This window comes from Pseudophryne corroboree, chromosome 9 (assembly GCF_028390025.1).
Source record: "Pseudophryne corroboree isolate aPseCor3 chromosome 9, aPseCor3.hap2, whole genome shotgun sequence".
In the NCBI taxonomy this organism is placed as follows: domain Eukaryota; kingdom Metazoa; phylum Chordata; class Amphibia; order Anura; family Myobatrachidae; genus Pseudophryne; species Pseudophryne corroboree.
This window is the reverse complement of record NC_086452.1, coordinates 5,642,341-5,669,749: the sequence shown is the minus strand read 5'-3', so window position 1 is coordinate 5,669,749 and position 27,409 is coordinate 5,642,341. Positions and strand designations below refer to the sequence as shown.

Genomic DNA, 27,409 nt, shown 5'->3' with positions numbered 1-27,409 from the left:
ATCCTTGTGGCTTCTGCCATCGCCATCCTGCTTCTTGTGCCGCCCTGTCGGTTTCCCTGAGCGACCGCCGTGATGTTGTCTGACTGGATCAGCACCGACCGGTGTTGAAGCAGGGGTCTAGCCTGACTTAAGGCATTGTAAATGGCCCATAGTTCCAGAACATTTATGTGTAGGGAAGTCTCCTGACTTTTCCATAGGCCTTGGAAGTTTCTTCCCTGTGTGACTGCCCCCCAGCCTTGAAGGCTGGCATCCGTGGTCACCAGGACCCAGTCCTGTATGCCGAATCTGCGGCCCCCTAGAAGATGAGCACTCTGCAGTCACCACCACAGCGACACCCTGGCCCTTGGAGACAGGGTTATCCGCCGATGCATCTGAAGATGCGACCCGGACCACTTGTCCAACAGATCCCACTGGAAGATCCTTGCATGGGACCTGGCGAATGGAATTTCTTCGTAAGAAGCTAGCATCTTTCCCAAGGCTCGCGTGCATTGATGCACCGACACCTGTATTTGTATTAGGAGGTCTCCGTCTAGAGACGCCAACTCCTTGGACTTCTCCTCCGGGAGAAACCCTTTTTATCCTGTTCTGTGTCCAGAACCATACCCAGGAACAGTAGCCGCGTCGTAGGAACCAGCTGCGACTTTGGAATATTCAGAATCCAGCCGTGCTGTTGTAGCACTTCCCGAGATAGTGCTACTCCGACGAACAACTGCTCCCTGGACCTCGCCTTTATAAGGAGATCGTCCAAGTACGGGATAAGTACTTCGGCCATTACCTTGGTAAATACCCTCGGTGCCGGGGACAGACCAACGGCAACGTCTGGAATTGGTAATGACAATCCTGTACCACAATTTTGAGGTACACCTGGTGAAGAGGGTAAATAGGGACATGCATGTAAGCATCCTTGATGTCCAGTGATACCCTGAAATTCTCCAGGCTTGCAATAATCGCCCTGAGCGATTCCATTTTGAACTTGAACCTTCGTATATAAGTGTTCAAGGATTTCAATTTTAGAATGGGTCTCACCGAACCGTCTGGTTTCGGTACCACAACATTTTGGAATAGTAACCCCGGCCTTGTTGAAGGAGGGGTACCTTGATTTCACCTGCTGGAAGTACAGCTTGTGAATTGCCGCCAGTACTACCTTTCTCCGAGGGCAGCAGGCAAGGCTGATGTGAGGTAACGGCGAGGGGGAGTCGCCTCGAACTCCAGCCTGTATCCCTGTGATACTACTTGCAGAACCTAGGGATCCACCTGTGGGCAAGCCCACTGGTCCCTGAAGTTCCCGAGACGCGCCCCCACCACACCTGTCTCCACCTGTGGAGCCCCAGCGTCATGCGGTGGACTCAGAGGAAGCGAGGGAAGATTTTTGATCTTGGAAACTGGCTGCCTGGAGCAGCTTTTTCCTTCTTCCCTTGTCTCTGTGCAGAAAGGAAGCGCCTTTGACCCGCTTGCTTTTCTGAAGCCGAAAGGACTGTACCTGAAAATACGGTGCTTTCTTAGGCTTTTGTGAGGAAACCTGAGGTAAAAAATTTTCTTCCCAGCTGTTGCTGTGGATACGAGGTCCCAGAGACCATCCCCAAACAATTCCTCACCCTTATAAGGCAGAATCTCCATGTGCCTTTTAAAGGCAGCATCACCTGTCCACTGCCGGGTTTCTAATACCCTCCGGGCAGAATGGACATTGCATTAATTCTGGATGCCAGCCGGTAAATATCCCTCTGTGCATCCTTCCTATGTAAGACGACGTCTTTAAAATGCTCTATGGTAGCAAAATATTATCCCTGTCTAGGGTATTAATATCATCTGACAGGGTATCAGACCACGCTGCAGCAGCACTATTTTGCTGAGACAATTGCAGGTCTCAGTATAGAACCTGAGTGTGTGTATATACAGACTTCAGGATAGTCTCCTGCTTTTTATCAGCAGGCTCCTTCAAGGTGGCCGTATCCTAAGACGGCAGTGCCACCTTTTTTGACAAACGTGTGAGCGCCTTATCCACCCTAGGGGATATCTCCCAGCGTGACCTATCCTCTGGCGGGAAAGGGTACGCCATCAGTAACTGTTTAGAAATTACAAGTTTCTTATCGGGGGAACCCACGCTTCTTTACACACTTCATTCATTCATCTGATGGGGGAACAAAACACTGGCTGCTTTTTCTCCCCAAAAATAAAACCCCTTTTATGTGGTACTTGGGTTCATGTCAGAAATGCGTAACACATTTTTCATTGCCGAGATCATGTAACGGATGTTCCTAGTGGATTGTGTATATGTCTCGACCTCGTCGAAACTGGAGTCAGACTCGGTGTCGACATCTGTGTCTGCCATCTGAGGTAACGGGCGTTTTTTTGAGCCCCTGATGGCCTTTGAGATGCCTGGGCAGGCGCGGGTTGAGAAGCCGGCTGTCCCACAGCTGCTACGTCATCCAGCCTTTTATGTAAGGAGTTGACATTGTCGGTTAATACCTTCCACCTATCCATCCACTCTGGTGTCGGCCCCACAGGGGGGCGACATCCCATTTATCGGCCTCTGCTCCGCCTCCACGTAACCTTCCTCATCCAACATGTCGACACAGCCGTACCGACACACCGCACACACACAGGGAATGCTCTGACTGAGGACAGGACCCCACAAAGTCCTTTGGGGGGACAGAGAGAGAGTATGCCAGCACACACCAGAGCGCTATAAAATGCAGGGATTAACACTATAACTGAGTGATTTTTCCCCCAATAGCTGCTTGTATACATATATTGCGCCTAAATTTAGTGCCCCCCCTCTCTTTTTAACCCTTTGAGCCTGAAAACTACAGGGGAGAGCCTGGGGAGCTGTCTTCCAGCTGCACTGTGAAGAAAAAAATAAGAATTTACTTACCGATAATTCTATTTCTCGTAGTCCGTAGTGGATGCTGGGGACTCCGTCAGGACCATGGGGAATAGCGGCTCCGCAGGAGACAGGGCACAAAATTAAAAGTTTGACCACTAGGTGGTGTGCACTGGCTCCTCCCCCTATGACCCTCCTCCAAGCCTCAGTTAGGATACTGTGCCCGGACGAGCGTACACAATAAGGAAGGATTTTGAATCCCGGGTAAGACTCATACCAGCCACACCAATCACACTGTACAACTTGAGATCTGAACCCAGTTAACAGCATGATAACAGAGGAGCCTCTGAAAAGATGGCTTCCAACAATAATAACCCGATTTTTGTAACAATAACTATGTACAAGTATTGCAGACAATCCGCACTTGGGATGGGTGCCCAGCATCCACTACGGACTACGAGAAATAGAATTATCGGTAAGTAAATTCTTATTTTCTCTGACGTCCTAAGTGGATGCTGGGGACTCCGTCAGGACCATGGGGATTATACCAAAGCTCCCAAACGGGCGGGAGAGTGCGGATGACTCTGCAGCACCGAATGAGAGAACTCCAGGTCCTCCTTAGCCAGGGTATCAAATTTGTAGAATTTTACAAACGTGCTCTCCCCTGACCACGTAGCTGCTCGGCAGAGTTGTAATGCCGAGACCCCTCGGGCAGCCGCTTAAGATGAGCCCACCTTCCTTGTGGAGTGGGCATTTACAGATTTTGGCTCTGGCAGGCCTGCCACAGAATGCGCAAGTTGAATTGTGCTACAAATCCAACGAGCAATCGTCTGCTTACACGAAGGAGCACCCAGCTTGTTGGGTGCATACAGTATAAACAGCGAGTCAGACTTTCTGACTCCAGCCGTCCTTAAAATATATATTTTTAAGGCTCTGACAACGTCCAACAACTTGGAGTCCTCCAAGCCGCTAGAAGCCGCAGGCACCACAATAGGTTGGTTCAGGTGAAACGCTGATACCACCTTAGGGAGAAACTGAGGACGCGTCCGCAGTTCTGCCCTGTCCGAATGGAAAATCAGATATGGGCTTTTGTACGATAAAGCCGCCAATTCTGACACTCTCCTGGCCCAAGCCAGGGCCAGTAGCATGGTCACTTTCCATGTAAGATATTTCTGTCAGGTCCGGGTGTTTTTGTGAATCCGTTAACCCGGAACCAACCACAGGTGTAGGTGCTGGGCTATGAAGAAAGCAGGGAGGACGAAGAAAGTTCCGATTCATATATTTATTCAAAATAACAATTCAGTAAAGGGTTAACTGACAAGTTGTTAATCATCATATTATACTGAAGTATTGCAGGAATAATATGCAAGAGAAAACTCAAAAATAAATAAAAGAAATGTTCATGGAAACATATGCAAAACAAGCTGATGAATAAATGTTGAATTGTCCAAATATAAACAAGCTTTGATGCTGAACTGCAGAATGTGATTAACTGGATAATGCAGACATGAAGAGATAACTGTAAGGATTTGCAATGGAGTTTTGAGAGTTAACTGAGAGACTGTGAAGAATTATCCTTGTTATGACAACATAGCAAATATAAACAAGCTTTGATGCTGAACTGCAGATTGTGTTTAACTGGTTAATGCAGACATGGAGAATTAACTGTAAGAATTGGCAATGGAGTTTTGAGAGTTAACTGAGAGACTGTGATGAATTATCCTTGTTATGACAACATAGCAAATATAAACAAGCTTTGATGCTGAACTGCAGATTGTGTTTAACTGGTTAATGCAGACATGGAGAATTAACTGTAAGAATTGGCAATGGAGTTTTGAGAGTTAACTGAGAGACTGTGATGAATTATCCTTGTAATGACAACATAGCAAATAAAAGTACTGAATTGGGTTACTTGCGGGTTCCGGAGATCACTGTGAAACTGTAGTAGAAGACAAGGTGATGAATGGGTTAAATGCAGAGTTGAACAAACGAACAGCTGAGAGAAACGGAATCCTCCAGACTTTGAATGATAGGCAGACTGACAAGGTAACCTCATGCAGGACACTGGGAATCCAACTATTTCCAATAGGAGTGCAATTAACTGACAGCACAGCGGAGAGCCGGTGGATCTTTCAGCAGTGAAGGCTGCAGACGGACCTCTGGGAACGGAGGCGATATCTGGACCACGGGAATCACACAGGAATGCACGGAGAGAGCTCAGAGCTAGAGCACAGCTTTGATACAACAAAGCACTGGCCCAGAGTAACATAATCCCAGCCTACTTAAAGGCAGCACAAGCACGGGATTGGCTTACACCTGCCCACAGGTGTTTTCACAAGTGCTCTGTATTAGCTATTTGGTCTCCAACATGGCCACCTCCTATACAGCAGACACACCGCAGTGCCTTAGGCCATTTGGTCCCCGCACTCACAGTTCCCAGACTCTGCATTACCTGTGCCATTGATCACGCCGTGTCCCCACACGGGCGCACAGCACCGCGAGCAACCGCACTGGCAACGGATGAACCCCAGAACCCGCAAAGGTGAGAGACCGGTTCGTGACAATTTCAAATCCACCGATTTAAGTGGCTCAAACCAATGGGATTTGAGGAATTCCAAAACTACATTGAGATCCCACGGTGCCACTGGAGGCACAACCGGGGGCTGTATATGTAATACTCCTTTTACAAAAGTTTGGACTTCAGGAACTGAAGCCAATTCTTTCTGGAAGAAGATCGACAGGGCCGAAATTTGAACCTTAATGGTCCCCAATTTGAGGCCCATAGACAATCCTGTTTGCAGGAAATGTAGGAATCTACCCAGTTGAAATTCCTCCGTCGGGGCCCTCCTGGCCTCACACCACGCAACATATTTTCTCCAAATGCGGTGATAATGCTGTGCGGTCACTTCCTTCCTGGCCTTAATCAGGGTAGGAATGACTTCTTCCGGAATGCCTTTTTCCTTCAGGATCCGGCGTTCAACCGCCATGCCGTCAAACGCAGCCGCGGTAAGTCTTGGAATAGACAAGGTCCCTGCTGAAGCAGATCCCTTCTTAGGGGTAGGGGCCACGGATCTTCCGTGAGCATCTCCTGAAGTTCCGGGTACCAAGTCCTTCTTGGCTAATCCGGAGCCACGAGTATCGTTCTTACTCCCCTTTGCCGTATAATTCTCAGTACCTTGGGTATGAGAGGCAGAGGAGGAAACACATACACTGACTGGAACACCCACGGCGTTACCAGGGCGTCCACAGCTATTGCCTGAGGATCTCTTGACCTGGCGCAATACCTGTCCAGTTTTTTGTTGAGGCGGGACGCCATCATGTCCACCATTGGTTTTTCCCAACGGATCGCAAGCATGTGGAAAACTTCTGGATGAAGTCCCCACTCTCCCGGGTGAAGGTCGTGTCTGCTGAGGAAGTCTGCTTCCCAGTTGTCCACTCCCGGAATGAACACTGCTTTGCCCCCCTGCTTCTTGTGCCGCCCTGTCTGTTTACGTGGGCGACTGCCGTGATGTTGTCCGACTGGATCAACACCGGCTGACCCTGAAGCAGAGGTTTTGCCAGGCTTAGAGCATTGTAGATCGCTCTTAGCTCCAGTATATTTATGTGAAGAGACGTCTCCAGGCTTGACCACACGCCCTGGAAGTTTCTTCCCTGTGTGACTGCTCCCCAGCCTCTCAGACTGGCATCCGTGGTCACCAGGACCCAGTCCTGTATGCCGAATCTGCGGCCCTCTAACAGATGAGCACTCTGCAACCACCACAGAAGAGACACCCTTGTCCTCGGAGACAAGGTTATCCGCTGATGCATCTGCAGATGCGATCCGGACCATTTGTCCAGCAGATCCCACTGAAAAATTTGTGCGTGGAATCTGCCGAATGGAATCGCTTCGTAAGAAGCCACCATTTTTCCCAGGACTCTTGTGCATTGATGCACAGACACTTTTCCTGGTTTTAGGAGGTTTCCGACAAGTTCGGATAACTCCCTGGCTTTCTCCTCCGGAAGAAACACCTTTTTCTGAACAGTGTCCAGAATCATCCCTAGGAACAGCAGACGTGTCGTCGGGCTCAGCTGGGATTTTGGAAAATTTAGAATCCACCCGTGCTGTTGCAGCACTACTTGGGTTAGTGCTACCCCGGCCTCTAACTGTTCTCTGGATCTTGCCCTTATCAGGAGATCGTCCAAGTAAGGGATAATTAATACGCCTTTTCTTCGAAGAAGAATCATCATTTCGGCCATTACCTTGGTAAAGACCCGGGGTGCCGTGGACAATCCAAACGGCAGCGTCTGAAACTGATAATGACAGTTTTGTACCACGAACCTGAGGTACCCTTGGTGTGAAGGGCAGATTGGGACATGGAGGTAAGCATCCTTGATGTCCAAGGACACCATAAAGTCCCCTTCTTACAGATTCGCTATCACTGCTCTGAGTGACTCCATCTTGAACTTGAACTTTTTGTATGTACATGTTCAAAGACTTCAGATTTAGAATAGGTCTTACCGAGCCGTCCGGCTTCGGTACCACAAACAGCGTGGAATAATACCCCTTTCCTTGTTGTAGGAGGGGTACCTTGACTATCACCTGCTGAGAATACAGCTTGTGAATGGCTTCCAATACCGTCTCCCTGTCGGAAGGAGACGTTGGTAAAGCAGACTTCAGGAACCGGCGAGGGGGAGACGTCTCGAATTCCAACCTATAACCCTGAGATACTACCTGCAGGATCCAGGGGTCCACTTGTGAGTGAGCCCACTGCGCGCTGAAATTCTTGAGGCGACCCCCCACCGCACCTGAGTCCGCTTGTAAGGCCCCAGCGTCATGCTGAGGACTTTGCAGAAGCGGGGGAGGGCTTCTGCTCCTGAGAGGGAGCTGCTTGCTGCAGTCTCTTACCCTTTCCTTTACCTCGGGGCAGATATGAATGTCCTTTTGCCCGCTTGTTCTTATGGGAACGAAAGGGCTGCGGCTGAAAAGACGGTGTCTTTTTCTGCTGGGAGGTGACCTGAGGTAAAAAGGTGGATTTTCTGGCTGTTGCCGTGGCCACCAAGTCCGATAGACCGACCCCAAATAACTCCTCCCCTTTATACGGCAATACTTCCATATGCCGCTTGGAATCCGCATCACCTGACCACTGTCGCGTCCATAAACTTCTTCTGGCAGAGATGGACAGCGCACTTACCCTTGATGCCAGAGTGCAAATATCCCTCTGTGCATCTCGCATATAAAGAAATGCATCCTTTAAATGCTCTATAAGCAATAAAATACTGTCCCTATCCAGGGTATCAATATTTTCAGTCAGTGACTCCGACCAAGCCACCCCAGCACTGCACATCCATGCTGATGCGATAGCTGGTCGCAGTATAACACCAGTATGTGTGTATATACTTTTTAGGGTATTTTCCAGCCTCCTATCAGCTGGGTCTTTGAGGGCGGCCGTTTCTGGGGACGGTAACGCCACTTGTTTTGATAAGCGTGTGAGCGCCTTATCTACCCTAGGGGGTGTTTCCCAGCGCGCCCTAACCTCTGGCGGGAAAGGGTATAATGCCAATAACTTCTTTGAAATTAGCAGTTTTTTATCGGGGGTAACCCACGCTTCATCACACACTTCATTCAATTCATCTGATTCAGGAAAAACTACAGGTAGTTTTTTCACACCCCACATAATACCCCTTTTTGTGGTACTTGCAGTATCAGAAATATGCAAAGCCTCCTTCATTGCCGTGATCATGTAACGTGTGGCCCTACTGGAAAATACGTTTGCTTCTTCACCGTCGACACTGGAGTCAGTGTCCGTGTCCGTATCGACCGACTGAGGTAATGGGCGTTTTAAAGCCCCTGACGGTGTCTGAGACGCCTGGACAGGTACTAATTGGTTTGCCGGCCGTCTCATGTCGTCAACCGACTTTTGCAGCGTGCTGACACTATCACGTAATTCCATAAACAAAGCCATCCATTCCGGTGTCGACTCCCTAGGGGGTGACATCACCACTACAGGCAATTGCTCCGCCTCCACACCAACATCGTCCTCATACATGTCGACACACACGTACCGACACACAGCAGACACACCGGGAATGCTCTGATAGAAGACAGGACCCCACTAGCCCTTTGGGGAGACAGAGGGAGAGTTTGCCAGCACACACCCAAGCGCTATAAATATATATAGGGACAACCTTAAATAAGTGTGTTCCCCTTATAGCAGCTTAAATATTATGAATATCGCCAAATAAGTGCCCCCCCTCTCTGATTTTACCCTGTTTCTGTAGTGCAGTGCAGGGGAGAGCTTGGGAGCCTTCCTACCAGCGGAGCTGTGTGGGAAAAATGGCGCTGTGTGCTGAGGAGATAGGCCCCGCCCCCTTTTCGGCGGGCTCTTCTCCCGGTTTTTTCTGTAATCCTGGCAGGGGTTAAATACATCCATATAGCCCAGGGGCTATATGTGATGTATTTTTAGCCAGTATAGGTAATCTCATTGCTGCCCAGGGCGCCCCCCCCAGCGCCCTGCACCCTCAGTGACCGCGATGTGAAGTGTGCTGAGAGCAATGGCGCACAGCTGCAGTGCTGTGCGCTACCTTAAGAAGACTGGGAAGTCTTCAGCCGCCGATTTCTGGACCTCTTCTCTCTTCAGCTTCTGTAAGGGGGCCGGCGGCGCGGCTCCGGTGACCCATCCAGGCTGTACCTGTGATCGTCCCTCTGGAGCTAATGTCCAGTAGCCTAAGAAGCCCAATCCATCCTGCACGCAGGTGAGTTCGCTTCTTCTCCCCTTAGTCCCGCGTTGCAGTGAGCCTGTTGCCAGCAGGACTCACTGAAAATAAAAAAACCTAACAAACTTTTATTCTAAGCAGCCCTTTAGGAGAGCCACCTAGATTGCACCCTTCTCGGCCGGGCACAAAAATCTAACTGAGGCTTGGAGGAGGGTCATAGGGGGAGGAGCCAGTGCACACCACCTAGTGGTCAAACTTTTAATTTTGTGCCCTGTCTCCTGCGGAGCCGCTATTCACCATGGTCCTGACGGAGTCCCCAGCATCCACTTAGGACGTCAGAGAAATGGCGCCAGTGTGCTGATGGAGATGGCCCCGCCCCTTTTTCGGCGGACTTTCTCCCGCTTTTTCTGGATTACTAGCAGGGGTAATTTTACATCTATATAGCCTCTAGGACTATATATGATGTAGATTTGCCAGCCAAGGTGTCATATATTGCCCTCAGGGCGCCCCCCCCCCCCCCAGCGCCCTGCACCCATCAGTGACCGGAGTGTGAGGTGTACATGAGGAGCAATGGCGCACAGCTGCAGTGCTGTGCGCTACCTTGGTGAAGACCGAAGTCTTCTGCCGCCGATTTTCCGGACCTTTTCTTGCTTCTGGCTCTGTAAGGGGGACGGCGGCGCGGCTCCGGGAACGAACACCAAGGTCGGGTCCTGCGGTCGATCCCTCTGGAGCTAATGGTGTCCAGTAGCCTAAGAAGCCCAAACTACCACCTGTTAGGTAGGTTCGCTTCTTCTCCCCTTAGTCCCTCGCTGCAGTGAGTCTGTTGCCAGCAGATCTCACTGTAAAATAAAAAACCTAAATATACTTTCTTTCTAGGAGCTCAGGAGAGCCCCTAGTGTGCATCCAGCTCAGCCGGGCACAAGAATCTAACTGAGGTCTGGAGGAGGGTCTTAGTGGGAGGAGCCAGTGCACACCAGGTAGTCCTAAATCTTTCTTTAGTTGTGCCCAGTCTCCTGCGGAGCCGCTAATCCCCATGGTCCTTACGGAGTCCCCAGCATCCACTTAGGACGTTAGAGAAAATAAGAATTTACTTACCGATAATTCTATTTCTCGGAGTCCGTAGTGGATGCTGGGGTTCCTGAAAGGACCATGGGGAATAGCGGCTCCGCAGGAGACAGGGCACAAAAGTAAAGCTTTCCGATCAGGTGGTGTGCACTGGCTCCTCCCCCTATGACCCTCCTCCAGACTCCAGTTAGATACTGTGCCCGGACGAGCGTACACAATAAGGGAGGAATTTTGAATCCCGGGTAAGACTCATACCAGCCACACCAATCACACTGTACAACCTGTGATCTGAACCCAGTTAACAGTATGATAACAGGGGAGCCTCTGAAAAGATGGCTCACAATAACACTAACCCGATTTAGTTAGCAAAACTATGTACAAGTATTGCAGATAATCCGCACTTGGGATGGGCGCCCAGCATCCACTACGGACTCCGAGAAATAGAATTATCGGTAAGTAAATTCTTATTTTCTCTATCGTCCTAGTGGATGCTGGGGTTCCTGAAAGGACCATGGGGATTATACCAAAGCTCCCAAACGGGCGGGAGAGTGCGGATGACTCTGCAGCACCGAATGAGAGAACTCCAGGTCCTCTTTTGCCAGGGTATCAAATTTGTAGAATTTTACAAACGTGTTCTCCCCTGACCACGTAGCTGCTCGGCAGAGTTGTAATGCCGAGACCCCTCGGGCAGCCGCCCATATATTTTGCTGTGGCAAGCCTGCCACAGAATGTGCAAGCTGAATTGTACTACAAATCCAACGAGCAATAGTCTGCTTAGAAGCAGGAGCACCCAGCTTGTTGGGTGCACACAGGATAAACAGCAAGTCAGATTTCCTGACTCCAGCCGACCTGGAAACTATATTTTCAGGGCCCTGACAACATCCAGCAACTTGGAGTCCTCCAAGTCCCTAGTAGCCGCAGGTACCACAATAAGCTGGTTCAGGTGAAACGCTGACACCACCTTAGGGAGAAACTGGGGACGAGTCCACAGCTTTGCTCTGTCCGAATGGACAATCAGATATGGCTTTATGAGATAAAGCCGCCAATTCTGACACTCGCCTGGCCGAGGCCAGGACCAACAGCATGGTCACTTTCCATGTGAGATATATCAAATCCACAGATTTGAGTTGTTTAAACCAATGTGATTTTAGGAATCCCAAACTACGTTGAGATCGCCCAGTGCCACTGGAGACATCAAAAGGGGGTTGTATATGCAGTACTCCCTTAACAACTTCTGGACTTCAGGAACTGAAGCCAATTTCTTTCTGGAAGAAAATCGACCGGTCGAAATTTGAACCTTAATGGACCCCAATTTGAGACCCATATACACTCCTGTTTGCAGGAAATGTAGGAATTAACCTAGTTGAAATTCTTCCGTGGAGCCTTCCTGGCCTCACACCATGGAACATATTTTCACCTAAGCGGTGATAATGTTGTGCGGTCACCTCCTTCCTGGCTCTGACCAGGGTAGGGATGACCTCTTCCGGAATGCCTTTTTCCCTTAGGATCCGGCGTTCACCGCCCTGGCGTCAACGCAGCTGCGGTAAGTCATGGAACAGACATGATTCTTGCTGAATCAAGATCCTTTCTAGTATCTCTTGAAGTTCCGGGTACCAAGTTCTTCTTGGCCAAACCGGAGCCACGAGTATAGTTCTTACTCCTCTCCTTCCTATCATTCTCCATACACTGGGTATGAAAGGCAGAGGAGGGAACACATACACCGACTGGTACACCCACGGTGTTACCAGAGCGTCCCAGCTATTGCCTGAGGGTCTCTAGACCTGGCGCTTCATGTGAGACGCCATCATAACCACCTTTGGTCTTTCCCAACGGTTTACAAACATGTGGAAACTTCCAGATGAAGTTCCCACTTTTCCGGGTGGAATTCATTCATGCTGAGGAAATCTTCCTAGTTGTCCACTCCCGGAATGAACACTGCTGACAGTGTTATCACATGATCTTTCGCCCAGCGAAGAATCCTTGCTGTCATTGCCCTCCTGCTTCTTGTGCCGCCCCGTCTGTTTACGTGGGTGACTGCCATGATGATGTCCTACTGGATCAGCACCGGTTGACTTTGAAGCAGAGTTCTTCCTAGGCTCAGAGCATCGTAAATTGCCCTTAGCTCCAGTATATTCATGTGGAGAGAAATCTCCAGACTTGACCACACTTCCTTGGAAATTTCTTCCCTGTGTGACTGTTCCCCAGCCTCTCAGGCTGGCATCCGTGGTCACCAGAACACAGTCCTGAATGCTGAATGTGCTGCCCTCTAGAAGATGAGCACTCTGCAGCCCCCACAGAAGAGACACCCGTGTCCTTGGAGACAGGGTTATCCGCTGATGCATCTGAAGATGCGATCCGGACCATTCGTCCAGCAAATCCCCCTGAAAAGTTTTTGCGTGAGATCTGCCGAATGGAATCGCTTCGTAAGAAGCCACCATTTTTCCCAGGACTCCTGTGCATTGATGCACTGATACTTGGCCTGGTTTTAGGAGGTTTCTGACTAGGTCGGATAACTCCCTGGCTTTCCCCTCCAGGAGAAATACCTCTTTCTGGACTATGCCCAGAATCATTCCTAGGAACAGCAGACGTATCATCGGAAAACAGCTGCGATTTTTGGAATATTTAGAATCCACTCGTGCTGTCGTAGAACTACTTTAGATAGTTCTTTTCCGACCTCCAACTGTTCTCTGGAAACTTGCCCCTTTCAGGATATCGTCCAAGTAAGGGATAATTAAGATGCCGTTCTTCTTTTAAGAATCATCTTTTCGGCCATTACCTTGGTAAAGGCCCGGGGTGCCGTGGATAATTCAACGGCAGCGTCTGAAACTGATATTGACAGTTCTGTATCACGAACCAGAGGTACCCTTGTTGAGAAGGGCAAATTTGGACATGGAGGTAATCCTTGATGTCCAGGGACACCATATAGTCCCCTTTTTTCCGGTTCTCTATCACTGCTTTGAGTGACTCCATCTTGATGTGAACCTTTTTATGTAAGTGTTCAAAGATTTCAGATTTAGACTATGTCTCACCAAGCCGTCTGGCTTCAGTACCACAATATAGTGTGGAAGACTAATACCCTTTTCCTTGTTGTAGGAGGGGTACTTTGATTATCACCTGCTGGAAATACAGCTTGTGAATTTTTTCCAATACTGCCTCCCTGTCGGAGGAAGCCGTTGGTAAAGCAGGCTTCAGGAACCTGCGAGGAAAAAATGTCTCGACTCTCCAATCTGTACCCCTGGGATAATACTTGTACGATCTAGGGGTCAACTTGCGAGTGATCCCACTGCGCGCTGAGACTCTTGAGACTACCCCCCCACTGGTGGAGGGCTTCTTTTCCTGGGAAGGGGCTGCCTGCTGCAGTCTACTTCCCTTTCCTCTATGTCTGGGCAGATATGACTGGCCTTTTGCCCGCTTGCCCACATGGGAACGGAAGGATTGAGGCTGAAAAGACAGTGTCTTTTTCTGCTGAGATGTAACTTGGGGTAAAAAGGTTGGATTTCCCAGCTGTAGCCGTGGCCCCCCGGTCCGATGGACCGACCCCAAATAACTCCTTCCCTTTATACGGCAATACTTCCACGTGCCGTATGGGATCTGTATCACCTGACCACTGTCGTGTCCATGACATCTTCTGGGAGATATGGACAACGCACTTATCTTGATGCCAGAGTGCAAATATCCCTCTGTGCATCTCGCATACATATATAGAATGCATCCTATTAAATGCTCTATATCAATAAAATATTTTTAGTCAGGGAATTCAACCAAGCCAACCCAGCACTGCATCTCCAGGCTGATGGCGATCGCTGGTCGCAGTATAACCACCGTATGTGTGTATATACTTTTTAGGATATTTTTCCAGCTGCCTATCAGCTGGCTCCTTGAGGGCGGCCGTATCTGGAGACGGTAACGCCACTTGATAAGCGTGTGAGCGCCTTTTCCACCCTAAGGGGTGTTTCCCAACGCGCCCTAACTTCTGGCGGGAAAGGGTATAACGCCAATATTTGCTATCGGGGTAAACCCACGCATCATCACACACTTCATTTTATTTTATCTGATTCAGGAAAAACTACAGGTAGTTTTTTCACTCCCACATAATACCCTTTTTTGTGGTACTTGTAGTATCAGAAATATGTAACACCTCCTTCATTGCCCTTAACGTGTGGCCCTAATGAGGAATACGTTTGTTTATTCACCGTCGACACTGGATTCAGTGTCCGTGTCTGTGTCGACCGACTGAGGTAAATAGGCGTTTTTTTAAAAACCCCTGACGGTGTTTCTGAGACGCCTGGACCGGTACTAATTGTTTGTCGGCCGTCTCATGTCGTCAACCGACCTTGCAGCGTGTTGACATTCTCACGTAATTCCCTAAATAAGCCATCCATTCCGGTGTCGACTCCCTAGAGAGTGACATCACCCTTACAGGCAATTTCTCCGCCTCCTCCAACATCGTCCTCATACATGTCGACACACACGTACCGACACACAGCACACACACCTGGAATGCTCTGACAGAGGACAGGACCCCACTAGCCCTTTGGAGAGACAGAGGGAGAGTTTGCCAGCACACACCAAAAAAACGCTATAATTACATAGGGACAACCTTATATAAGTGTTTCTCCCTAATAGCATCTTTATATATATATTTATATCGCCAATTAGTGCCCCCCCTCTCTGTTTAAACCCTGTTTCTGTAGTGCAGTGCAGGGGAGAGCCTGGGAGCCTTCTCTCCAGCCTTTCTGTGAGAGAAAATGGCGCTGTGTGCTGAGGAGATAGGCCCCGCCCCTTTTCCGGCGGGCTCGTCTCCCGCTCTTTAGTGAAGTTTGGCAGGGGTTAAATATCTCCATATAGCCTCTGGGGGCTATATGTGAGGTATTTTTAGCCAGTATATAGGTTTACATTTGCCTCCCAGGGCGCCCCCCCCCAGCGCCCTGCACCCTCAGTGACTGCGTGTGAAGTGTGCTGAGAGGAAAATGGCGCACAGCTGCAGTGCTGTGCGCTACCTTTAGAAGACTGCAAGGGTCTTCAGCCGCCGATTCTGGACCTCTTCTTACTTCAGCATCTGCAAGGGGGCCGGCGGCGCGGCTCCGGTGACCATCCAGGCTGTACCTGTGATCGTCCCTCTGGAGCTGATGTCCAGTAGCCAAGAAGCCAATCCATCCTGCACGCAGGTGAGTTCACTTCTTCTCCCCTCTGTCCCTCGTTGCAGTGATCCTGTTGCCAGCAGGACTCACTGTAAAATAACAAACCTAAGCTAAACTTTCTCTAAGCAGCTCTTTAGGAGAGCCACCTAGAATTGCACCCTTCTCGGTCGGGCACAAAAATCTAACTGGAGTCTGGAGGAGGGTCATAGGGGGAGGAGCCAGTGCACACCACCTGATCGGAAAGCTTTACTTTTGTGCCCTGTCTCCTGCGGAGCCGCTATTCCCCATGGTCCTTTCAGGAACCCCAGCATCCACTAGGACGATAGAGAAATATATATATATATATATATATATATATATATATATATATATATATACATGAATTCCTGTGTGTGCAGTGTACGGCAGAGTCTGCAGCCTCCTGTAGCACAGACATATACATACATGAATTCCTGTGTGTGCAGTGTACGGCAGAGTGTGCAGCCTCCTGTAGCACACACATATACATACATGAATTCCTGTGTGTAGTGTACGGCAGAGTCTGCAGCCGCCTGTAGCGCACATATACATACATACATGAATTCCTGTGTGTGCAGTGTACGGCAGAGTCTGCAGCCTCCTGTAGCACACATATATATATATATATATATATATATATATATATATATATACATACATACATACATGAATTCCTGTGTGTGCAGTGTACGGCAGAGTCTGCAGCCTCCTGTAGCACACACATATACATACATGAATTCCTGTGTGTGCAGTGTACGGCAGAGTGTGCAGCCGCCTGTAGCACACACATATATATATATATATATATATATATACACATGAATTCCTGTGTGTGCAGTGTACGGCAGAGTCTGCAGCCGCCTGTAGCTGAGCAAATATACATACATGAATTTCTGTGTGTGCAGTGTACGGCAGAGTCTGCAGCCGCCTGTAGCTGAGCACATATACATACATGAATTCCTGTGTGTGCAGTGTACGGCAGAGTCTGCAGCCTCCTGTAGCACACACATATACATACATGAATTCCTGTGTGTGCTGTGTACGGCAGAGTCTGCAGCCGCCTGTAGCTGAGCACATATACATACATGAATTCCTGTGTGTGCAGTGTACGGCAGAGTCTGCAGCCGCCTGTAGCACACACATATATATATATATATATATATATACATGAATTCCTGTGTGTGCAGTGTACGGCAGAGTCTGCAGCCGCCTGTAGCACACATATACATACATGAATTCCTGTGTGTGCAGTGTACGGCAGAGTCTGCAGCCTCCTGTAGCACACACATATACATACATGAATTCCTGTGTGTGCTGTGTACGGCAGAGTCTGCAGCCGCCTGTAGCTGAGCACATATACATACATGAATTCCTGTGTGTGCAGTGTACGGCAGAGTCTGCAGCCGCCTGTAGCACACATATACACATACATGAATTCCTGTGTGTGCAGTGTACGGCAGAGTCTGCAGCCGCCTGTAGCACACACACATATATATATATATATATATATATATACGTATATGGAAAGTCCCGGCACTCTTCTGTAAAAGTAATAAAGCTGCGGTGCCCTCCCAAAGGTGTTTACCTCATAAACATGTAGAAAGAATGGAGGCGGCACTCACGCAGACACCTGCAAAAGTCTGCGTGAGTGCCGCCTCCATTCTTTCTACATATATATATATATATATATATATATACATGAATTCCTGTGTGTGCAGTGTACGGCAGAGTCTGCAGCCGCCTGTAGCACATATATATATATATATATATATATATATATATATATAATAAGAATTTACTCACCGGTAATTCTATTTCTCGTAGTCCGTAGTGGATGCTGGGTACTCCGTAAGGACCATGGGGAATAGACGGGCTCCGCAGGAGACTGGGCACTCTTTAAAGAAAGATTAAGTACTATATCTGGTGTGCACTGGCTCCTCCCTCTATGCCCCTCCTCCAGACCTCAGTTAGGGAAACTGTGCCCGGAAGAGCTGACATTACTAGGAAAGGATTTTGAATCCAGGGTAAGACTCATACCAGCCACACCAATCACACCGTATAACTTGTGATAACCATACCCAGTTAACAGTATGAACAACAGCTGAGCCTCATTCAACAGATGGCTCAGAACAATAACCCTATAGTTAAGCAATAACTATATACAAGTATTGCAGAAGTCCGCACTTGGGACGGGCTCCCAGCATCCACTACGGACTACGAGAAATAGAATTACCGGTGAGTAAATTCTTATTTTCTCTGACGTCCTAGTGGATGCTGGGTACTCCGTAAGGACCATGGGGATTATACCAAAGCTCCCAAACGGGCGGGAGAGTGCGGACGACACTGCAGCACCGAATGAGCAAACTCAAGGTCCTCCTCAGCCAGGGTATCAAACTTGTCGAATTTTGCAGACGTGTTTGACCCCGACCAGGTAGCAGCTCGGCCAAGTTGTAAAGCCGAGACCCCTCGGGCAGCCGCCCAAGAAGAGCCCACCTTCCTCGTGGAATGGGCTTTGACTGATTTAGGATGCTGCAGTCCAGCCGCAGAATGTGCAAGTTGAATCGTGCTACAGATCCAGCGAGCAATAGTCTGTTTTTAGAAGCAGGAGCACCCAGCTTGTTGGGTGCATGCAGGATAAACAGCGAGTCAGTTTTTCTGACTCTAGCCGTCCTGGAAACATAGATTTTAAAATTTCAGGGCCCTGACTACGTCCAGCAACTTGGAATCCTCCAAGTCCCGAGTAGCCGCAGGCACCACAATAGGTTGGTTCAAACGAAACGCTGATACCACCTTAGGGAGAAATTGGGTACGAGTCCTCAATTCTGCCCTGTCCATATGGAAGATCAGATAAGGGCTTTTACATGACAAAGCCGCCAATTCTGACACACGCCTAGCCGAAGCCAAGGCCAAAAGCATGACCACTTTTCACGTGAGATACTTCAACTCCACGGTCTGAAGTGGCTCAAAACAATGTGATTTTAGGAAATCCAACACTACGTTGAGATCCCAAGGTGCCACTGGAGGCACAAAAAAGGGGCTGAATATGCAGCACTCCCTTAACAACGTCTGAACTTCAGGCAGCGTCTTTCCTAGCCTTTAACAGCGTAGGAATCACTTCATCTGGAACGCCCTTTTCCGTTAGGATCCGGCGTTCAACCGCCAAGCCTTCAAACACAGCCGCGGTAAGTCTTGGAACAGACAGGGCCCCTGCAGTAACAGGTCCTGTCTGAGAGACAGAGGCCATGGGTCCTCCGTCATTTCTTGTAGTTCTGGGTACCAAGTTCTTCTTGGCCAAACCGGAACTACGAGTATAGTTCTTACTCCTTTCTTAATTACTATCCTCCTTACCTTGGGTATGAGAGGAAGAGGAGGGAACACATAAACCGACTGGTATACCCACGGTGTCACTAGTGCGTCCACAGCTATCGCCTGAGGGTCTCTTGACCTGGCGCAATACTTTTTTAGCTTTTTGTTGAGGCGGGACGCCATCATATCCACCTGTGGCCGTTCCCAACGGTCTACAATCTGCGTGAAGAATTCCGGATGAAGTCCCCACTCTCCCGGGTGGAGGTCGTGCCTGCTGAGGAAGTCTGCTTCCTAGTTTTCCACACCCGGAATGAACACTGCTGACAGTGTTAGCACGTGATTCTCCGCCCATCGGAGAATCCTTGTGGCTTCTGCCAACGCCATCCTGCTTCTTATGCCGCCTTGTCGGTTTACATGGGCGACAGCCGTGATGTTGTCTGACTGAATCAGCACCGGCTGGTTTTGAAGCAGGGGTTCTGCTTGACTTAGGGCATTGTAAATGGCCCTTAGGTCCAGAATATTTATGTGTAGGGAAGTCTCCTGACTCGACCATTGTCCTTGGAAGTTTGTTCCCTGAGTGACTGCTCCCCAACCTCGGAGGCTTGCATCCGTGGTCACCAGGACCCAGTCCTGAATGCCGAATCTGCGGCCCTCGAGAAGATGAGCACTCTGCAGCCACCACAGCAGAGACACCCTGGCCCTCGGAGACAGGGTGATCAGCCGATGCATCTGAAGATGCGATCCTCACTTGACTAACAGGTCCCACTGAAAGTTCCTTGCATGGAACCTGCCGAAGGGAATTGCTTCGTAAGAAGCTACCATCTTTCCCAGGACTCGCGTGCAATGATGCACCGACACCTGTTTTGGTTTCAGGAGGTCTCTGACCAGAGATGACAACTCCTTGGCCTTCTCCTCCGGGAGAAACACCTTCTTCTGTTCTGTGTCCAGAAACATGCCCAATATCAGCAGACGCGTCGTAGGAACCAGCTGCGACTTTGGGATATTCAGAATCCAGCCGTGCTGTTGTAGCACTTCCTGAGAGAGTGCTACACCGATCAACAACTGCTCCTTGGACCTCGCCTTTATAAGGAGATCGTCCAAGTACGGGATAATTATAACTCCTTTCTTTCGAAGGAGTATCATCATTTCGGCCATTACCTTGGTACACACCCTCGGTGCCGTGGACAGACCCAACGGCAACGTCTGGAATTGGTAATGGCAGTTCTGTACCACAACCTTGAGGTACTCCTGGTGAGGTGGGTAAAGGGGGACATGTAGGTAAGCATCCATGATGTCCCGTGACACCATAAAATCCCCCTCTTCCAGGCTTGCAATAACCGCCCTGAGCGATTCTATTTTGAATTTGAACTTCCTTATATAAGTGTTCAAGGATTTTAAGTTTAGAATGGGTCTCACCGAACCGTCTGGTTTCGGTATCACAAACATTGTGGAATAGTAACCTCGTCCCTGTTGAAGGAGAGGAACTTTGATTATCACCTGCTGGAGGTACAGCTTGTGGATTGCCGCCAGTACTACCTCCCTTTACTTGGGAGTAGCAGGCAAGGCTGATTTGAGGTAACGGCGAGGGGGAGACGTCTCGAACTCCAGCTTGTATCCCTGAGATACCTGTAGAACCCAGAGATCCACCTGTGAGCGAACCCACTGGTCGCTGAAGTTCCGGAGACGGGCCCCCACCGCACCTGGCTCCACCTGTGGAGCCCCAGCGTCATGCGGTGGACTTAGTGGAAGCAGGGGAGGATATTTGTTCCTGGGAACTGGCTGTCTGGTGCAGCTTTTTCCCTCTACCCCTGCCTCTGGGCAGAAAGGACGCGCCTCTGACCCGCTTGCCTTTCTGAGGCCGAAAGGACTGTACTTGATAATACGGTGCTTTCTTAGGCTGTGAGGGAACCTGAGGTAAAAAAGTCGATTTCCCAGCTGTTGCTGTGGACACGAGGTCCGAGAGACCGTCCCCAAACAATTCCTCACCCTTATAAGGCAAAACTTCCATGTGCCTTTTAGAATCATCATCACCTGTCCACTGCCGAGTCCATAATACTCTCATGGCAGAAATGGACATTGCATCAATTCTAGATGCCAGCCGGCAGATGTCCCTCTGTGCATCTCTCATATATAAGACTACGTCTTTAATATGCTCTATAGTTAACATTGATTCCCTTGACAGGGATACTATTTTGCTATCTGACAGGGAATCAGACCATGCTGCTGCAGCACTACACATCCATGCTGAAGCAATAGCAGGTCTCAGTATAGTACCTGAGTGTGTATACACAGACTTCAGGATAGCCTCCTGCTTTCTATCTGCAGGCTCCTTTAAGGCGGCCGTATCCTGAGACGGCAGTGCCACCTTTTTTGACAAGCGTGTGAGCGCCTTGTCCACCCTAGGGGATGTCTCCCAGCGTAACCTATCCGTTGGCGGGAAAGGGTACGCCATTAGTAACCGCTTAGAAATCACTAGTTTCTTATCTGGGGAACACCACGCTTCTTCACACAATTCATTTAACTCATCAGATGGGGGAAAAGTCACTGGCTGCTTTTTCTCCCCAAACATAATACCCTTTTTTGTGGTAACCGGGTTAATGTCAGAAATGTGCAACACATTTTTCATTGCCGTAATCATACATCGGATGGCCCTTGTGAATTGTACATTTGTCTCATCCTCGTCGACACTGGAGTCAGACTCCGTGTCGACATCTGTGTCTGCCATCTGAGGTAGCGGGCGTTTTTGAGCCCCTGATGGCCTCTGAGACGTTTGGGCAGGCGCGGGCTGAGATGCCGGCTGTCCCAAAGCTGTTACGTCATCGAACCTTTTATGCAAGGAGTTGACACTGTCGGTTAATGCCTTCCACATATCCATCCACTCTGGTGTCGGCCCCGCAGGGGGCGACATCACACTTATCGGCTCCTGCTCCGCCTCCACGTAAGCGTCCTCATCAAACATGTCGACACAGCCGTACCGACACACCGCACACACACACAGGGAATGCTCTGACTGAGGACAGGACCCCACAAAGTCCTTTGGGGAGACAGAGAGAGAGTATGCCAGCACACACCACAGCGCTATATAACCAGGGATTTTCACTAAAGTGAGTGATTTTTCCCTATAGCAGCTTATTATACACAGTTTGCGCCTAAATTTAGTGCCCCCCCTCTCTTTTATACCCTTGAAGCCTGGAAACTGCAGGGGATAGCCTGGGGAGCTGCCTTCCAGCGGAGCTGTGAAGAGAAAATGGCGCCTGTGTGCTGAGGAAGATAGCCCCGCCCCTTTCTCGGCGGACTTCTCCCGCTTTTTTATATGCTTTATGGCGGGGGATTATGCACATATACAGTATATTAGCTGTATTATGTGCTATTTAGCCATGTAAGGTACTCTAATTGCTGCCCAGGGCGCCCCCCCCCAGCGCCCTGCACCCATCAGTGACCAGAGTGTGTGGTGTGCAGAGGGAGCAATGGCGCACAGCTGCAGTGCTGTGCGCTACCTTAATGAAGACCGGAGTCTTCAGCCGCCGATTTTTAACTTCTCTTCGGTCCTTCTGGCTCTGCAAGGGGGACGGCGGCGCGGCTCCGGGACCGGACGACCGAGGACTGGGCCTGTGTTCGATCCCTCTGGAGCTAATGGTGTCCAGTAGCCTAAGAAGCCCAAGCTAGCTGCAAGCAGGTAGGTCCGCTTCTCTCCCCTAAGTCCCTCGTAGCAGTGAGTCTGTTGCCAGCAGATCTCACTGAAAATAAAAAACCTAAAATAAACTTTCTTTTTCTAAGAGCTCAGGAGAGCCCCTAGTGTGCATCCAGCTCAGCCGGGCACAAAATTCTAACTGAGGTCTGGAGGAGGGGCATAGAGGGAGGAGCCAGTGCACACCAGATGTAGTACCTAATCTTTCTTTAAAGAGTGCCCAGTCTCCTGCGGAGCCTGTCTATTCCCCATGGTCCTTACGGAGTACCCAGCATCCACTAGGACGTCAGAGAAATAAATAAAAAAATATATATATATATATATATATATATATATATATAACCTCCATACAAGCGGCACTGGGAGACTTGGTTAAAGTGATGAAAACAGTGCTTTTATTGTAGCATGATCTACGTATCGGGGTCGCAGCCCGTTCGTCAGGATAAATGCATACATATAATAAAGTGCTTAAATACCTGGTGTATGTAAGAGTCCTCCCCGCTGCTCCCTGCCACGCTGCCCGGTTTCCGGTCCTGTATCCACTACACCCCCGGAAGTGACACAGCTCCGGTCCGGCCGGCTAACGTGCTGGGGCTGTGGAGAGTAACCATGGTAACCATTAACACGTGATAAAACAACAACTAATTAATGGTCCCAGTGTACCAAAATAGATCACATTATACCTTAATTAAAAACATAGTGAACAAATAACAATGTAAGACGCATCATCTGAGTACCAAACAGCTACTATATTAATTTATTCTAACAATGTTAGTAAATATTATACTTATCTCTAAAATTAATAAACATACTGAAATTTCTCTATAAGAAGCATCTCAAATTTAGTGCCTAATTCAGGCCCTTAGGATATTGAGTGTCTAGCTCAAATATCCATTTGGCCTCAATCTGAAGGAGTGTTTTAGAACGGTTACCACCCCTGAGATTTCTGGGAACGTGATCTATAATTTTTTATCGTAATGTCGCCATACTGTGCCTTGCTTGCACGAAATGGCGAGCCACCGGTTGTTCGCTATTGCCTGTCTGTATAGCCTCTCGTATTGCATACCGGTGTTGTGCCATCCTGGTCTTGAATTCACAGTCGGTCTTATCGACATATACAAGTCCACATGGACATGTTAACAGATAAATTACAAATCGTGAACTGCATGTGAGTGAATAGTTAATGGTATACTTCCTCCCTGTATGCGGATGCTGAAAAGGAGCAAGTGGAAGGAGCAACGTTTTTTCTTCAATGTGATACCAATGAAACCCTGAGTTTCTCGGACGCTGATGTGGAGAAAATCCTGTATAAAGAACCGGTATTTGACACCACGACTGGGTCCATTAATGAGGACCTATACAGAGATTTATTTAAATTACGGAAAAGAGAAATAGACTTTCTATACCACACAATGACTCTCTCTGACTATCATAGAGCTAAGCAAATACCAAAGGGATTCAGAATCCATAATACACCGACTATTGGCAGGAAGTGGATATCGGTTCTAAACAAATGCTCGATGGACCCAATTGTTCTAGTAATAGAGGAATCAACCCGTGAGCTAAATATTACCAAAGAAAAGATAGCCCAATTTGAACGGGAACATGGAATTACAGCGGATGCTCCACTTGATTGGTTAAGCAAGCTATCAGGTGAAGTTGAACTTTACAAAACAAATCTGATAAAATGTAAAAAACAGAAAAAACATCGGGTACAGCAAGACAATGACCAACAGGGTGTATACATGGTTGGGGAGTACTACCTCTAAACCACAAGTTGAACATGTGACACAGTACAGAAAACGGTACCAACGTCCGCATTATTCCAGTACCTCGATGAGTGAATCTGAGGAATTAGCCCATGGGAACCCGCGAAAGGAAAGAGATGTCCCTTTAGGAGTGCGCACCAGGGCAATCCTGGCAGGCAGAGAAGTGCCCCGACGAGGAGAGGGGGGCAGACGAGGCGGCAGGAGAGGATCAAGCGCAGGATCGAGGCCACCACGAGTGAAAAACAACTAATATTTAATTTATCCTCTAAACCAGGGGTGGCCAAACAGTCGATCGCGATCGACTGGTAGATCGCGGACATGCGACCAGTCGATTGCGATCCGCCGCCCAGCCACCCGAAGCCGCGCCTCTCCTGCCTGCCGCTCTGCCTCCTCAGTCTGGTCTGTGGCAGTGACGGCCGAGTGTATAGCTCAAATCAGGTGCCGGTTCGTTAGCCAATGAGAGCTCGCGGACCGGCGCCTGATTTGAGCTATACACGCTGCCATCACCGCCGGAGATTAGACTGAGAAGCAGGGCGGCAGGCAGGAGAAGCGCGCGCTGTGCTCTCCACACAGCAACGGTGAGCTCTTCTATGGGGGCATATCTGGCATTGTGGGCACATGGCTCAGTGGGGGCATATCTGGCAATGTGGGGCATATCTGGCACTGTGGGGTCATATGTGGCACTGGGGGCATATCTGGCTCTGCGGGCACATGGCACTGTGGGGGCATATCTGGCACTGTGGGGGCATATCTGTAATCTGGCACTGTGGGCACATGGCACTGTGGGGGCATATCTGGCACTGTGGGGGCATATCTAGCACTGTGGGGGCATATCTGTATCTGGCACTGTGGGGGCATATCTGGCACTGTGGGGACATATCTAGCACTGTGGGCACATGGCACTGTGAGGGCATATCTGGCACTGTGGGCACATGGCACTGTGGGGGCATATCTGTATCTGGCACTGTGGGGGCATATCTGGGACTGTGGGGGCATATCTGGCACTGTGGGCACATGGCACTGTGGGGGCATATCTGGCACTGTGGGGGCATATCTAGCACTGTGGGGGCATATCTGTATCTGGCACTGTGGGGGCATATCTGGCACTGTGGGGACATATCTAGCACTGTGGGCACATGGCACTGTGAGGGCATATCTGGCACTGTGGGCACATGGCACTGTGGGGGCATATCTGTATCTGGCACTGTGGGGGCATATCTGGGACTGTGGGGGCATATCTGGCACTGTGGGCACATGGCACTGTGGGGGCATATCTGGCACTGTGGGGGCATATCTAGCACTGTGGGGGCATATCTGTATCTGGCACTGTGGGGGCATATCTGGCACTGTGGGGACATATCTAGCACTGTGGGCACATGGCACTGTGAGGGCATATCTGGCACTGTGGGCACATGGCACTGTGGGGGCATATCTGTATCTGGCACTGTGGGGGCATATCTGGGACTGTGGGGGCATATCTGGCACTGTGGGCACATGGCACTGTGAGGGCATATCTGGCACTGTGGGCACATGGCACTGTGGGGGCAAATCTATCTGGCACTGTGGGGGCATATCTGGCACTGTGGGCACATGGCACTGTGAGGGCATATCTGGCACTGTGGGCACATGGCACTGTGGGGGCATATCTGTATCTGGCACTGTGGGGGCATATCTGGCACTGTGGGGGCATATCTGTAATCTGGCACTGTGGGGGCATATCTGGCACTGTGGGCACATGGCACTGTGGGGGCATATCTGGCACTGTGGGCACATGGCACTGAGGGGGCATGTGTATCTGGCACTGTGGGCACATGGCACTGTGGGGGCATATCTGTATCTGGCACTGTGGGGGCATATCTGGCACTGTGGGCACATGGCACTGTGGGGGCATGTGTATCTGGCACTGTGGGGGCATATGTGTTTGAGGTTTTTACCTGTGGGGGCCAATGTGTTATTTCGTGTGAGGCAGTCATTACACTCTGTGCAGCAAGGCTACGTCCCTTTTTTTTTGTTATACCACGCCCACTTTTTGTTATACCACGCCCACTTTTTGTTATGCCACGCACATTTTTTTGCGCGCGCCGCAGGCGCGCCCTATTATTCCTCCTAGGTAGATCACTAAAGCTTTTTAGCTTTCACAGTAGATCACCGACTCCAAAAGTCTGGCCGCCCCTGCTCTAAACCGTTATCAACAGCGGAGGAGCAAGTCCTTAGTAGAGGACTATCATTTGTGCCGACAAGCACATTGGATCCATTTCAGTGGAAATTAGAGACTTATAAACTTACGAGGTCTCTTAAATGAAAAGAACATTTTGCTAAACAGGGTCCACACAGTCTTGATATAGGCAGTATATTGATTCCTCCGCAGGTGAGAAAACTGTCCAAGTCTACCTTTGAACCTAACACTGTTAATCCCTCTATTAAGACTTTTAGTCGAATGCTAGAAACAGCTAAAGATGAGTGTCATGATAAAGTTTATTCCAATTTGCCCAAAGTTGAATATGAAGCATTAAAAAATTTGGGCAAAAGGGAAGACATAGTCATCAGAAATGCAGATAAGGGGGAGGTATAGTGGTACTAGATATAGAAAGTTATAAGACCGAATGTACCAGGCTTTTATCTGACACCAATACGTATGGTATATTATCTGCTGATCCCACTAATACTTTTAAACATGAGTTGGATGAATTATTATCAAATGCAGTAAAGTCTAATACTATTACAGAAAGTACTGAGAAAGCCTTATCGATAGAACATCCGATTTTGCCAATATTCTATATTATTCCCAAATTACACAAGGATATGGTTAACCCACCTGGCAGGCCTATTATATCTGCCAGGGGATCCTTGTGTGAAGCCATCTCCCGGTACTGTGATTATTACCTACAACCGTGTATACAAAATACAC

At 49.2% G+C, this 27,409-nt stretch overlaps 1 protein-coding gene across 2 annotated transcripts in view; it reads right to left on the bottom strand.

Moving 5' to 3' along the window:
• DMRTB1 (DMRT like family B with proline rich C-terminal 1) overlaps positions 1–27,409 on the bottom strand; it is a 146,304-nt gene that overhangs the window by 49,190 nt on the left and 69,705 nt on the right. The gene's annotated exons all lie outside the window — the stretch shown is intronic.